Here is a 15,748-nt window from a genome sequence, read left to right as displayed (position 1 = left end):
CTAAGAGCCCTGCACAAACACTGATCATGTTTATCTCCTCCAAACATTCAAATTTTACACTGAAAAATTCACTTAGGACAAAAAGGGTGAGATTTAATCCTATTCTTGTCTACTGCAAGCAGCCAATAAAGGAGAATCATTAAGACTGGAAAAACCTGTGAGTCCAATTGATGCCTTGTGCAGGCTGAGCTAGAAGAGAGCTGGACAGAACTAAAGAATAAAGCAGGGATTTATTAAAGGATCTCCTCCATGGATCCACCTTGGGCAACACCAGAGCCCAGCCAGGGCTGCACCCAAGATGACCCAAAATGGTCCCAAAATGAACCCAAGATGAACCCAAAATGGTCCCAAAATGAACCCAAGATGACCCAAAATGGTCCCAAAATGAACCCAAGATGACCCAAAATGGTCCCAAAATGCACGAGCGCTCCCGGGGCTCTCCCTGGGATCAGTTCTGCTCCACTGGCACCTTGGAGTTCATTGTCCCATTCCAGCTCCAGCCCATCAGTCCCATCCTGCTTGTTTTTCTCTCTCCAGCCCACGGTGTTTGTGCTCCTGGGCTGAGGTTTGGATCATTTGTCCTTGGTGCCCAGCTGGAGCAGGAATTGTTTTGTGTCCCTGCTCTGTGCACAGAGCTCACCAACACTTAATATGAAGCCCAGACCCACACATTGAAGCAGCACAGAATATGAAAATATAAAATCTAAACCTGAGGCATCACAATCATTAATCCAGGTAGGAGCCAGGATTAGGAGATGTTCCTCCCAGTCTGGTTTAGGAGATGTCAAAGTCACTTTATTCTCCTGAGCATCCAGGCCTTGAAATCTGGCTCTGGCAACTCCTATGGAAAGTAAACTCAAGTTACAGTAAAAATAACTTTACCAATGCTCTGGGTTCTCATTTGTAAATGGACCAGGGCTTTAGCACAGCCAAGGTTTGGTGCTACTTCCTCAGATTGCTTTTAGGTTCATTAAGCTCCAACTTCAGGAAGAAAATGGTAGCACTTGATTTATGGGCACGGGGGAAGAAGGATTAAATGAGCAATAAATCTCCCAACAGTGGTGTTCCTCCAGCCCTCTGCAAGCCAGAGCAAGGAGCTCCCAGACTCCAGCCCAGGATTAACACCTGATGGCTAGGGAAAAATAATCCCCCTGCTCCATGCCTCAGTTTCCCTGATCAGAATAAGGTGCTGCCAACTGTGAGGCTGAATTCTGGGACATTTAAATAGGAAATTGCTGCCTTAAAAATGGGTTATTTGTGACTTCTGAAGCAAATATGAGAAAATGAATGGATTTTCTGCCTGCTTTTTGCCTCTTTTTATTGCCTTCAAGGAGCACAGAGGAAGGACCAGGAGGTTTTCTGGACAGATCAATGAAAGTAACACCCAACAAATGACCTTTCCTCAGTGTCTCATAAGTACCTGTCAACTTCAGGAGTGCCACCACCCTTGAATGGAGAGATTTAAAGCCAGACTATTCATTAGAGAGCAAACTATTATTCCAGAGGTTTAAATGAATTGGCCAGTGGCCAGCCTTCCTCACTGCCTAGGGCCTACTGGGAAAAGGGAAAGTGGCTGCTGTAGGGTTTGCAAAAAAGCAAAACAATTAATAGGATTTAAAGAGCAGCAAGAACCAGGCTGTGATGGTCTGACACTGGCAGAAGGTGGCACGAGGAGTAAGAAGATTTAAGCACCATCGAGGAGTCACAAAAACAAGTCTGTAAATATCAGGGATGGCTCCTCTTTTATGGCATCACTAAATCAACCAGCTAAGCTGACTCTGAGGAATGGCATCAAAAGGTGAAGAGGTTTGGAGAGCACCTCAAAAACCCAATTTTTGCTGCAGTAGATACCACTCACTCACCACATGCAGTTCTGAAATAAAGCTAAATATTCTTTGGTATAACTCAGATTTGCATTCAATCTCAAAGCAAGAGTTACAAAGCTCACCCAAAATTTGCTTACCCTGCTGAAGAACCCTGAGTTGGTTCTGGGTTACTCTATTCTGCAAATGCACCAGAATATTGCCATTTATTCTCCATGAAGGCAGCAATTAAACCTGTGCATGTCGGTTTTCCATCCAAAACTGCACGACAGCAACACCACAAGATTTTCATCTGGGTTAAAGCTGGCTCCAGTGCTTGCTGACAGCCCTGGGGGAAATATTTTACCACAATCAGTCTGCAGCTTCTGTCTCGCTGCTGCTGGTGAGGATGGTCACCTTCATCAGGTCACGGAATCTTCCAGAAACACCTTCCATTACCCAGGGTGCTCCAAGCCCTGTCCCACCTGGCCTTGGGTATTTGGGGTATCCAGAACTTCTCTGGGCATCCTGTGCCAGGGCCTCACCACCCTCACAGAGCAGAATTTCCTCCTGAATATCCAATCTGAATATCCAATCTTAAATTTTCTGCCAGTCTGAAGCCTTCCCTCATTGTCCTCTCACCACCTGCCCTTGCAGATAATGTGAGTCTAACACACAAAAAAACCACACACAACATCTTTGATGACTGTTCCACACCTCCCAAAAAGTGTTTTTTTAAAATAAAATAGCCTCTTTTGTGCAAGGTTTGAAAGATGAACAAGTTGCCATTACTTCATCACAACATCCCTCCAGCCTTCCCCATCCTCTCAACCCCACCAGAGCACAAATCTCCCAAAATACATCTGAGATGGTTTTACTACTCCACGTTTAATTCTAATTAAAACACAAACACAGAGAGTTCCCCACCTTTCCATGCCCCATTCCCCTGCCAGTGACACACCAGGTGGATGTTCCTGCTGCAGGGATTTTACAGCTCTAAAAACAAAAATGCTCCTCGTGTCCTGCAGCTGTGAGCGCCTCGAGTCCTGCCCTCCACATCCCCCGTGGTTGCTTCACCTGATTTTGGGCTCTGTTACCTCAGCACAGCTGTGTCACCCCTTCAGCTGGCTGGGGATTCTTTCCCTTTTTGGTTTTCCAAGAGGTTTCTACTCCATCCCACCCCTCCTATTTACCTTGAATCCGTTTAACAACTCCCTCCTCTCCAGCCCCTTGGAGGAAACTCGTGGTGAGCGGTGGTTCCCTCAGAGGAAGGCTGCACTTGGCATGACACACAGCCAAACAGCCTCACCATGTGCAAAAATAAGATTATACCACGCTAAGCTGGACTCCAAGTGCCCAGCTTTGCCACAGATAAGGCTCAGCATGCAAATCAAGCGCTTTTTATTTCAAAATATAAAATCCCTCCCCAGCTGCTATAGGTGCAAAAGGCAGAGTTTTAGGACAAGCTTTATGGTGCAATTTGTTTCCATCAAATTTAGCTGAGTGAGTGGATCCAGGATCTCTCACAGTAAAACAGGTCAGGGTGGGAATGGGAAAAGATATTTCCATTCTTCAAAGGCAGAAAAACAATTTTTCATCTTTTCTGAGTGGACACAGTTAAAGAAGATTACAACTGGTATGATTGCTTTTGGCAGCCCAGTGTTTGACCTATCATTCTGTGAAAATATAACTAACCCTCCATATATTCACTGTCAGGAATTTTCCCCCACGAGTTTTTGTTCTCCTCCACCTAACTGAGATGGAAAAATTCACCGTATAGATCTGCATTTAAAGCTTCCTTGGCCTATTTCATCAACAGACAGAACAGATTAAAGTGAATTAAAAGTGAATAGAACATAAGCACAGCTCAGAACTCTGTCTGCTCAAGGATCCTGGCTTGGAAAGGACCTTACAGCTCATCTCATGCCTTGGGCAGGGACATCTTTCACTAGGCCAGGTTGTCCAAGCCCTGTCCAACCTGGCCTTGGATGCTTAGACTGGCTCAAATTCAATATTAAATTTCAGCCTAGCTGCTCCAGGTGCAGCCTGTGCTTTAGGAACTCCCTAAAACCCAGTTTGCCAAGGGTTGGGAGGACAAAAAAAACACATTTATAAACAGTTATTGCCTCTCACCCCTGCAGTGACCAGGCAGAGGTGTGACAACCCTTTGCTGCCATTGCACCCTGAGCATCTCAGCTCCACCAGGTCCCTGATTTCTCCATCACCAGGGGAAAATCCCCCCAGACTTCCTCCACAGGCCTCTCCTCACATGCAGAGCACCCCCAGCTCATGCCCACATGGGATTTCCTTGGGATTTTTGTTGGTGACCATTTTAGCCCATGCTGGAAAATCCGGATGAATGCAGCCCCTTGCAGCTCCCTCCTGGCTGCTTTAAGTTTAACTTTTCCTGTTTACCTTTTAATTTAATGTATTCTTTTGATCTCTCTTCCTCTCCTTTCTCTTGTCTCCCCGAGTTTGCTGACACAGGAGAAGCATGACAAGCTCAGACAGGCCTAACCTACTTTTTCCCTTTTCTCTGGTACATGTGAATGCTCCCACTCTCCTTCCCAGCATATGAAAGCACATTCCAAGGATCATTATAATGATATTTCCAGTCCCCTGTGAAGTAATTCCCCCACTGACACGTGAGGAAACTGAGACACACAGACCTCTTCAATTACTTGCCCCCCAAAAGTACAGCAGCACAAGGGGAAATAAAACCCACCAGGCTCTGGCTTTTCTTGGTCCCAAATCTCTATAAAATTCTCATTCCTCAACCCATCACGGGTTTGGGAAATGCCTCCACTCCTAAATAGAAGAACAGCAAAATTTTAGATGTCCATCACAGGGCTTTGCACATTTCTGGGGTTTAATTGCAGCTGAGGAACTCTGGTCACCCTGTCCTGGGAGCCTGCAGGGTGTGCTGGCACCTGAGAGCTGGAGAGGGACTATTGTAAATGCAGGTGAACCCAATGGGAAAAAATCACAATGTCTGACTCAATTTAGAAGGCTGAATGATTTCTTTATTATAACTATGCTAAAATACAGTAATATACTATATAGAAGGAGGATACTAACACTACATATTATTTTTACTGACTCTAACTCAACTCGTGCCCCTCTGTGAGAGCCCAGCCCCAGGTGGGTTGGGTTGGCCACCAGGCTCAAACAATCCTCACCAGAATCCAACCAAGCATCACCCCAGGGAAACAATGCTCCACACACATTCCACATGGGAAAAACAAGCAGCAGAAATAGAAATTGTTTTCTCTTTCATTCCTCTCTGTGCACCTCTATGAAGAATCCTGAGAGGGAGAGAAATGTGCTGCCACAAGGGACTGGGGACAAGGGATGAGGGACCCAGGGAATGGCTCCCACTGCCAGAGGGCAGGGCTGGGTGGGATTTTGGGCAGGAATTGTTCCCTGGCAGGGTGGGCAGGCCCTGGGATGGATTCCCAGAGCTGCTGTGGTGGATCCCTGGCAATGCCCAAGGCCAGGCTGGAGCACCCTGGGACAGCAGAAGGTCCCTGCCCATGGCACTGGATGAGCTTTAAGGTCCCTCCCAACCCATCCTGTCATTCCATGCACTTTGTTTCATCCCTCAGCCAAGCTGGTTTCCCTCCTTGCATGGGATAATCAGCGCTAAGCCACGAGCTCGACTTGACAGAAATCAGATTCCCAGTTGTGACACCAACTAAAATTCCATCATTCCCTCCAAGGCACAGAAAAAAACCTCAGCATTTACAAATCTGAACTTTCAAAAGTAAGAACACCTTTAAAATTAGCCTAAAATTACCTGAATTCAGATACTGACACCTTTGGGGTTCATATTCTCAAAGATGTTCTCTGCAACACCTTTATTTCTCATGAAAGCTGAAATTAGCACATTATCTTGGAGTCTGAAGAGCAAAATAAGCCAAGTACTGCAAGGAGAGAATGATAAAATCAAAAGTGGACTTTGGGCATCTGCACCAGAGGACTCAACCAAACTATATTAATTTTTGAGGTCAATAGTTGAGAACTGCTGAAAACCCTGTTTAGACCTCACAATCAAGAGTGGCTTGAATTTGGTTTCAGTAAATTTAGTTTGGAACCAAGTCAAGTTTACACAAAATCACTTCCACCAAGAACCAGAGCGACCACATAGGGGCTCAGTGCACTCCAATGCACTTTATCTGTGCATCACCACTTCAATAAAAAATAACTTCCATAAAAATTAACTTCTGCCCACCCCAGTGCAGACAATCCCACAGTTCTTTACACCTACAGGTGCAATAATGCTCCTTTTCCAGCTCAGTTTTGCTTCTGCTCTAATGTTTAATTATCTCCAACACAGCAGCAGCCACAGCACTCCAGAAAGAAATCAATTCTCCCTTTGCTCCCAGCTCTAAATGCATGTATTCCATAATCAGCCTCACAGAACACACATTTGGGACTGGAGCACAAGAGAGGCCACCTCAGCTATTAAATTATTTTGGAACCATCCCTCTCAGACCCAGCTTGAGGTATTTTTTTCCTTCGTTTTGATACCCCAAAAAAAAAAAAAAAAAAAGAGCGATGTTTTTAGTTGATAAGATATTCATTAATAAAATCTCAGCTGCTTTACTGGGATGCTTTCCAGTCCTAAAAATCCCCCTCCACACCTTAGACATCTTATCTAGAGGGTTTTGGTGTGCTGGTGTTCTCTGCTACTTCCAGCAGCCCTGGGATTGGTTTCTCCCCTCACTGACTCCTGAGCACTCCAACACCTTTCTAGAGCTCCCAAAAAAAGATAAAAAAACCCCAAAACCTCCAGAACAGCAAGGAAACATGAACTGGATTCAGTGCTGACAGCCCTGAGGGTCTAAAGGAGGAGAATTCCCTTTCTCAGCAGCTCCTCAGAGGGCACTTGCAACTCCATTGAGGGTATCGAGCTTTTTATTTATTCTCTTTTTCCTTTCTTTAATTTCCAAAGCTGCAGGCAGGGAGAAAATATCAATTAAATAAAGGCCGAGATGAAACTGAGTCTCAGTAGGAAATGTTCACCCTGTCCCACACCACCTGTGCAGCAAGAGCTGAAACCTCTGCCAAAGCCTGGATTTCGGGGAGGGAAGCACAAAAATCACCAAGCTGCAAACATCAGCTCAGAAGTGAAGCACAAAAGCATTTTGGTAGAGGTGGCGCAAGGGAGGCAGAAACACTGAGAACCTCAGGTGCACTCCAGCTTATGAGCTGCCCATTGTTTTCCACTTCAACTAGAAAATTTCCTCGAGGAAAAATCAGGGAAATAACATTTGGGGCAACTTTTCTCCAGCGAAATGCTCCCAAAAAAAACCCCATGGGAGTCTGAGCATTTCAGAGAAGTGTTGAACCCCAACCCTGGGCTGGTGCCATGTATCAGTTAAGGATTAATACTTCTTCCTTTTTCTTTCAGGTTATCTTTGGAGGCACAAGAAATCATTCAGAGGAGCACCCAGGGTGTTTTCTGTGCTGGAGCTGCCTCTCCTTCCCTCCCTCCCTCTGTTTTAGGAGAGTGGCAATGCTCTGAAAAGGCCGGATCTTGGCTGACTTTATTGCAGTTGGGGGCCAAGTGAAAAAGGAGAGACCCATAAACACAAAGATGCCAAGATACCTGGAGGCTGCAGCTGGAATGACCAACCCTGGCTGCTTTGTTCCCTGGGAATAATCAATATATTGGCAGAGATCATATCTGTGTACATATGAGGAAAGTGGAGGTGCAAAAAAGATACCATTTAGTTTCTTATTATATCTCTGTGTACCTTCCATAAATCCTAAACCATCTTTTTGCTCACGTTTCTACTCTGAATTGACACCTCCTGTTCTGCTTTTTCCCCTTTACAGGTGCTACCAAAGTATTTCTGCACAAAATCTTTAGGGTAAGAAAACCAAACATTTATGGCTGTGGCCCACGGAACCCAAAATCTACTCACTCGAACCCAAATCCCACAGAAAATGACCAGATTTAACTGGAAACGTTGGTTGAATTTTCACTAAATTCAGCTATCCCAGGCTAATTTAGTGCTTTCTGTGGCAGCAGCTCCCAGAAAATCACCTGGAAATTAAATAAACGCAGCTCCAGAGTGCTCTGCATTCCTCTGAATCCTGCTGGCCCCACAGCAGAAACCCCAGGCCAGCCCAGGGATGAGCCCTAAATTCCCAGGGCAGGCAATAAACTGGAATGATGCAAACTCACCTTTTGATAAAACCCCTCCTGTGCTGCAGAACCCTGAGCTGAGCAGTGTGAAGTGCAGGAAATCACCCCAACCCATCACCCCCATCCCACCGGGCATCCAGGATCCACGGATCTGACCCAAAACCTCAGGGCGGCACAGGATGCTCAGATTTCCTCCAAGGGAACTCAAGAGCAACAAGTTTTTCCCTGGAGAAATGCAGTTATTGATGAGCTGCGTGGGGCAGGAGGCAAAGGCTGCAGGGCACAGGCAGGGCATGAGAGAAAACCCCACTGTGAGAGCTTCAGCTCAGGACTTGCAGAGTTTAAACCTCATTTAAATTTATATTTAAGTCTATAAAAAGAGGTGAGTAAATGTGATGCAATTTCTGAACAGGAAAGGAAATGGGATACATCGCAAAATAAAGTTAAATTTAAAAAATAAGAAAAATAAGCCATCACCCTGCCCACCAAAATGAGTTTCCAGCACAAAACCGAACCATTTGCCCATCCACACACAAATTTCCAGTGCTCAGCTCCAAAAACACTCCCAGGCCGTCAAGGTGAGGCTTTTTCATTCAGGTTCACAAACTAAGATGTCATTGTAAGTGGTTTAGAAGCCCAGCAAATTTTAATATCCATGCCAGCGTGTGTGACCAAAGGGATTACCCACAATGGCTCACCTGATTAGTTATACAAATTCCTGCCTTTTTCTCTTTTTTTTCTTTTTTTTTTTTTTTTTTTTGTTTTGCTTGTTGTTGTTGTTTTTTCTTCTTTTCTTCTCCCTTTTTAATCCAACACTGTGCAGAATGCCAGGCAGGAGAATGGGCTGTGTGCTGGAATGTCTGAGGGCTACAGGCTCGGGATTTATATTCCATGCTGAATTCATTGTTCTCCCTCCTACCCCTGCTGCCCTCTAAAATACGCTGCAGCCATGACAGAAATAAATTAGCCTGAGGTACAGGTCACACCTTCAAGGGCAGGCAGAACTCTGGGTAAAATCAATAGAGAAGATGGGAGTCTCTAACAGCTGAAGCAGAAAGAATGACACATTGAGGGCTTTACACATCCCCAGACAAAGGCACTTTGGAGCAACCCTGGTCCCCGCTGCCTGGGGAACACAAAGCTCGTTTTTTCAACCACCTGAACCCCGAGAGCAAGTCAGAAAAGCCCCATTTCTATGGAGAATTTGCATCTCGATGCAGAAAGTTCCATTTCTTTGCACCTCTGCCCGGGGAAGGGGGTTCAGATGCTGAACTCTGGCCCAGGTTTCAGCCCTCAAAACTTTTTTGTTTTGCAGAGAGCAGAATCTGCACTGAGCTTCAGCTTAAATTTTGCTGCACTCCCCAGCCTCAAACAAACAAAAAAAAACCTCCCTGAACTCTGGTGCACTCCAAAACAGACACTGAAATATGTTTGGCATCCATTACTTTAATTTGTGATTTGAAAGCAATGGATAATACATTCAAAACCATTGAGAGCCTGAAACTCAGGCTTCAGAATCTCTGAATGCCAGCTCCTCTGAAATCAGGAGATAGAAGTTTTGTAAGGATTTGGATATGGGAAGATGGATGCAGGAGTCAAGTGGGTTTTGCTAATGTCCCTATGGTGAGTTAAGTATTAACTCTCAGAGTGAGGCTCACAACCTGCTCAGACACTTCACAGATCCCACGGGGTTCCCACCTGCCTTTCCAGGTTCCTAAAAGCTTGAAAGGCTGATTTAAGCTCCCACAACACTGCTAAAAATAGGAGTTAAACTTCTCAGTCCCGCAGGAGTTTCTGAAATTGCTGCCCAGGAGGTTTCTCAACAGACAGAGCTAAAAGCTTTTCTCCTCTCCTGTCCCTCCCAGACTTCTCCAGAGACAACTCTGGCCCAAATGCAGCTGGATCTAAATCCAAATGAACCTTGATTTTCTGCACAGCCAGCAGGAAAATGCCAGATAAATAACTTTCCCCTGACCTCCTTGTTTGTTTGCCTTTTTAAAAACCCCACACAACATTAACACGTGTCTTGTGCTTTGATCTTGGTTTAGACTCACTCTTCCACCTATGGCAAAAGACATCGTATTTGTACTTACATTTGTGGAGCCTGTGTGGCAAATGGAATTGCTTTCATTCCCACTGCTACCTGCAAAAATAAAGGGAGGAATTCACCGTTTACACCAGGAATTGTTTTTTGTTCACAGTCACTGTCCCATGTCTCAAAAAATGCAGCAACACCTGCAACACCTCTCTGCCTTTTAGGGGAAATCGGGGTAAATTCAACACCTTGAGGGAAAAGGTTTTATTAGGAACTTGTGAAGAGGTTTCCAACTCCTCCCTGGCTCATTCCCTGCTGGTCCTGGGGACAGGAAGGTGGGAAAAAGCACATTGTGGATGTTCCCAGGGGTGTTTCAGGGCTCGTGATCCTGGGCAAACATCAGGCACAGGAGCCTCCAGCGACCTGCCCTGCTGCCCCTTGGTTCTTCTCAAGGACAAGAGGGTGATGATCATGCACATTTCTGCCTGAGATACCTCAAACACCACCTGAGGCACCATTTGTAGTTTTCCCCTTACACTTCTGCTCCAGCCATGAAAAAATACAGTTTTTAATGCCTCCTCCAAAGAGATTCCATGTCCTCATCTAGTGCAGCTTCCTTGAAAATAAATAATCTCTTGTTTTCCACCTCCCTGAGCTCTCCCACATGGAGAGTCCTGTTCTTGGGAGAACATCCCAACAAGCACAGGGTCCTTTGCCTGCACAGATCACTTTTAGGAATGTGATCCTTCCTAAATCCCATTTAGGATGTAGGAATGATCCAGCAGAAATATCCCCATGTGGGGCTGCCTCTCCTTCCCAAGGGATTTAGCCAGGATGGATCTTGACATCCTGATCCTCAAAATGCTCTGAGAAATCCCCATCTTCAAAAAAAAAAGGATATGTGAGCACTGGGAGGTGCCTGAAGTGCTCCAGAATTCCAAGAGCACCAAATTCCTGCTCTGCTCATCCCAAGGAAGGAGCAGCCCCCCAGCTCAAGGGGATGGGCCCAGCCCATTCCTCTCCTGCTTCCTCCATCCAAATTTCACCTCTACCTCTTGATTGTGGCTGCATTCAGACGGAGACATCTCCATTTCAAAGAGAAAAACCACACATGGAACTTTGAAGGGTTTTTCCCTATTTAAGGTTTTTTTCCCTATTTAAATAGTTAAAAAAAAACAAAAAAAAAAACCAAAAAAAACCACAGGATTCAGCACAAAAATGGAAGACAAAAAATGAGATTTAGGAAAGGTAAATGAAACCTTAGAAAGACCTGGGCCTTTCCAGGAACTGTGTAATTCCCCTCCCTTGGTTTAGAAATAAAGAAAGATTTAAATGCAACCAACAAACAGGAGCAGACTTGCCTTGGGAATACCTGGGGAGGTGGAGGAAGAAATGTATCTCTATTTAAGGATGAAAACAAAGAAGGACAGGAGATTAAATGGATTATTGGCCAAAACCTGGCTGATCCTCATTTAATGGATCTGAGTATTCCACATCACAGGTGAACGTATTGGTTCTGTGGGCCAAGAGCTGTTTTCCACTTCCAACTTTTGCAAACCTACAGATTTCAAAATTTCAACCCTGGGGAGGGAAATTAAATAATCACAAAATATTTCCTGTCCTGAATTGTAATTTTTCACATGAAGTGGGTTTGTACAAAGCTGGATTAGTGCAATTTGGATACCTGCAAAGGAACAATGGGGGACCTGAATATTCCACATCGCAGGTGAAAGTCTGGCCTCTGTGGAGTTTTTCCCACTTCCAACTTTTGCAAACCTACAAATTGCAAAACTTCAACCCTGGGGAGGGAAATTAAATCACAAAATATTTCCTGTCCTGAATTATATTTTCCACATGAAGTGGGTTTGTGCAAAGCTGGATTCGTGCACTTTGGATACCTGCAAAGGAACAAAGGGGGAGGCCACGTTGTTGGTGCCTGGATGAGGACAATGCTTTCCCTTCCCACGGCCTCTGGATCTGGGATCAATCCCAGGCACGAAAAGCCCGTGTTCAAAACTCAGAGGAGGATGTGCAGCTTTGCAGCCTGGCTTTATTCATCTCTCAAAGCACAAGGCTTTTTTTTTTTTTTTTTTTTTTTTTTTTTTTTTTTTTTTTTTTTTCTTCCATAAATATGCAAAGTGCCTCGCAAAAGACCCTCCCCATTTCCCAGGAAATGGAGGGATGGAATGTACAGGGGGAGCGAGCCCCGTGGCCACACCGTGTCCATCTGCAGCACCACCATCCCCACCAGGCCCCCAAATCAAAAGGCAGAGACATTTCCCCAACCTTCCCTCATCAAAAACTCCCTTGGATCTCAGGGGTGGAGGTGGGGAAAGATCAGAGAGCTCCAGCTTTGGGTATTTGCAGATTCCTCCTGCTCCCTGTCCCTCCCCGGGCTCCAGGCAGGTAATCCCAGTGGGAATCCCCCAGGAGATCCAGCAAAACCCACTCCTCCTCTCCCCCTTTGCACAGAGCGGGGTGTGCAGAGGTTTTTTAGCAAAATTCATGGAGTTTGCAAAGATATTTTCCACTCCTAAAGCTCCAGCTAGGAGTTATTCATACCTGCTATCCCTGTTTTTCCTACTGAGATCCTCTGCATGGGGTAACTCCCAGTTTAGAACAACCAAATAATAAATATTCAGCTTTTAAACACAAGGATTTCACGTTTGCACGTGTTTAAGTAATTTCTTCTGTTTCTAAAACAAATATCCAAGTCTGTACCCACTCCTCAAACACACAAACTTAAATCCCAACTTTTGATAAACCACGTAACTATTCCCAAGTATATCCGAGGACAAAATTTAACACCAGGAGCTGCCAAATGTTTCTGACCCACTTCAAACAATCATTAACTACAGGCAGTTTCTAATTATTTAAGTCCATTTCACTTCTTATTCAGTGGTCGTTTTGTTTCTTGGCCATTTGGCCTATGTTCCAAAAAATCTCCATTAGGCAGCACAAAGTCTCACAAAAAGAAGAAAAATTCTCTTTTCCCATTCCAAGTTTGGGAATATTTTGAATCCTTGAGAGAAAGGAGTTCTAAACATGCTTTTAAAAGCAAAAAATAGAGAGCACTTAAAAACTGAAAAGCTTAAAAATTCAGCCACTGAGTAAAATTTAGTTATCAACAAAATTGCTTTCTCTCACCTCTATGCTAACAGTTTTGCAAATCCTTTTCCAGAAAGAACTGGAAAAATGTATTAAAAAGCAAAAAACATCGATGCTGGGACTGGGAACAATCACATGAACAAGCCACAAGATTTGCTTGATAACACAGAGTTTATTATTCAAGAACGAGTCTCATTTTCAGCTCTAAGGCAGAGGGCGGGGAGAGAAAGGGGGGAACAGGCTTTTAAAGCACATGCTGGAAGCCCAGGATTGCATTTAGAGCAAAAAAGAAGAAAGAGAAGAAAAAGTAAAGAAAACAAATCTCTGTTCTATCAGCAAGTCGACTTTGCAAAAGTTAAGCTCAGCTCCCAGCAAATCTGGGTTATTTTCACTTAAACCAAGTTTACCTTCAGCAGAGAGAATGAACAAGCAGAGAACTGCTGAATTTTATTTATTTATTTTTTCCTTTTTTCCCCCCAAAAGTTCAGCTCTGCTGAAGATGGGAAGGGATAGAGGAGAGCAGAAACAGGGGGAGCTCAAAAGCCACAAAAGATGCTGGCAAAGTTCCTCTGCGCCCCCTCGTACTGACCTAAGCAGTCTTCGTTTCACAGGTACCAAAGTTTTGTCTCCTTCTCCAGGGCGAGATTCCCACTCGCAGGAAAGCATCAAAAAGAACATTGTTTGCACTCCTCCGAGGAGGAGGGAAGGGAGAAAAGCAGCCCAGGTAGGTAGAGTTTCTTCCTGAAAAGTAAATCCGGCGCTCTGGAACGAGTTCAAGCCTCAGGCTTGACAGGCAGGAGAGCGAAGCTTTTTGCACTGAGCATGCTTCGTCCTGCACTGCCTGCACACTTAATGAACATTACTTCCTTCCCAGTGGTTACTCCTAGCAGAAATCCACACCCCCTCTTTTGAGAAGTGAGGAATGCAGCTGAAACCAAAGTCCAGAAAACATGCCCGGCGCCCAGACAAGGCCCCACGGATCAATAAACTCAGGTTGTGACCCGCAGGTCAGTTTGTCAAACAGGACATCAGGGTGAGTTTTTTCTACACTTGGTGGAGTTTGCTTTATGCCTCAGCTAATGCTGCTCGCTCCCCAGAGAAAATAAAACTGCGCTGCCTTTTAGAGAATGATTAAATGCTCCAATAACAGATGGGAATTCTCTTTCGAATCTTGTCTTTCCAAACCTGCTCGAAAGTGAGGAAAGAAGTTGTGCTGGTTTTTTTTTTTTATTCCAGACTAAACTCGGTTCTTGGACTCCTGAACAAAAGCTGTTTGAATTTGTCGTAGGGAAGGAGTATCTGGTGACTGAAAAAAAAAAAAAAAGCTCCTTTTATTTAGTTAGGGTCTAATCCTGTTCCGTTTGCAATCACATGGAGTTTTGTCATTACCTCCAGTGGGAATAGAGCTGGGGTTTTAGATTACAAATGCTTGCAGGCAAGAGCTGTGTCTACTCCAGTGACCTGCACAGGCCAGACTGGTTTTGGCACTTCAATTTGCAATTTACACCACTGCTGTGCCTGAACCCTGCGCAGCAGCAAACCCTCCCTTCCCCAAATTCACAGGGAATTGCTGAAGAGAAGCAATTTTGCAAAATTGCATGGGTGGTTTTTAAAGCTTTTCATTGTATTTCCAGGGTTTTTTTTTTTCCTGGAAGTTCCACTTCGCTCTCACGTCTCAATCCTCCCCCACAGGAGGAGGAGAAATTTTTTGTCCTGGAGTTTCTGCTGGCCCTGACTGCCCCATCACAGCCTCCAGGAAAAAGCCAAGTGCAAGAATTAAAATGAAATAACGCAGGCCGTAATATTGTCAGGGTAAGGAGCACTAATCCCAACACAACTGCATGGGACATTGCACTCTGAGGCCTCTACATTTTAAAATAGGTTAAAACTCATCATGACCTCAGTGTCTGAGCAAAGCCAGGCTCCGCAGGGCTGCAGGACCTGATGTGAGCAGGACAAACCATGACAGAAATTCCATTTCTGGAGTCCAAATGGCCCAGACCTTGAGAACACAGACCCAGCTTTGCCTGCAGATTCTGAAAGTGCACAGTGGGAATGTACTCACACAAATCCAGTTCAGAACCACTTTGCTCCTAAGGGCAGCCAAGTGATGTCATTTCTTTAAAAAATTGCTTCCTTGCCCACACGTCTCTGGTTTCCCTTGTTTCCTTCAGGATCATAGAAGAAAAAGTCCAAATCCTACATGACAAAACCAAGCTGTGCTGCATTTCCAGTGCACAGAGCTTGAAGAGGTTTTGGAAACCCCCAGAGAAAGTTTTGGGCTGGTTTGGAGAAGCAGCCATGGCAGGCTAATTAAACCCAAATGCAGTAACCAAAAATCTCTTCTCCGTGCTGTTTCCACTTCACATCCCAAAGCTTTCCTTTGGTCAGGAAAGTCCCTGGTTCCCCTCAGATGCATAAAGTCCTAACAGGGGATTTTCCTAACAGGCAGCTAAATTGGAGTTTTATCTCCCCTGGACCATCTCAGAAGCTTTTCTGAGTTGTGCCAGGAACTAAAATCAGGTGTTCACTGATGTTCATGGAGAGCAGGGGCACAGGGGCTGAAAGGAGCTCTGAGCTGATGCACCCAAGGCTTAATCACAGAGTGGTGATTTTGGACATCCTCGTGTCCCTCAGCTCTTCAGAAAA

At 44.9% G+C, this 15,748-nt stretch overlaps 1 protein-coding gene across 1 annotated transcript in view; it reads right to left on the bottom strand.

Annotated features, from left to right (window-relative positions):
• The window catches only part of LOC144247416 (uncharacterized), a 146,701-nt gene extending 132,658 nt beyond the window's left edge, over nucleotides 1–14,043 (bottom strand). The window contains exons 1-2 of the mRNA XM_077788007.1: nucleotides 13,689–14,043; nucleotides 10,050–10,099 (exon numbers count right to left, since the gene is read on the bottom strand). The gene's annotated coding sequence lies outside the window, so the exon portion shown is untranslated. The remainder of the gene's footprint in view (nucleotides 1–10,049; nucleotides 10,100–13,688) is intronic.
• Between the last annotated feature and the right edge of the window lie 1,705 nt (nucleotides 14,044–15,748).

The sequence above is a fragment of the Lonchura striata genome, chromosome 23 (assembly GCF_046129695.1).
Source record: "Lonchura striata isolate bLonStr1 chromosome 23, bLonStr1.mat, whole genome shotgun sequence".
Classification (NCBI taxonomy): domain Eukaryota; kingdom Metazoa; phylum Chordata; class Aves; order Passeriformes; family Estrildidae; genus Lonchura; species Lonchura striata.
Note: the sequence above shows the minus strand (reverse complement) of the source record. Positions and strands in the feature narration are given on the sequence as shown.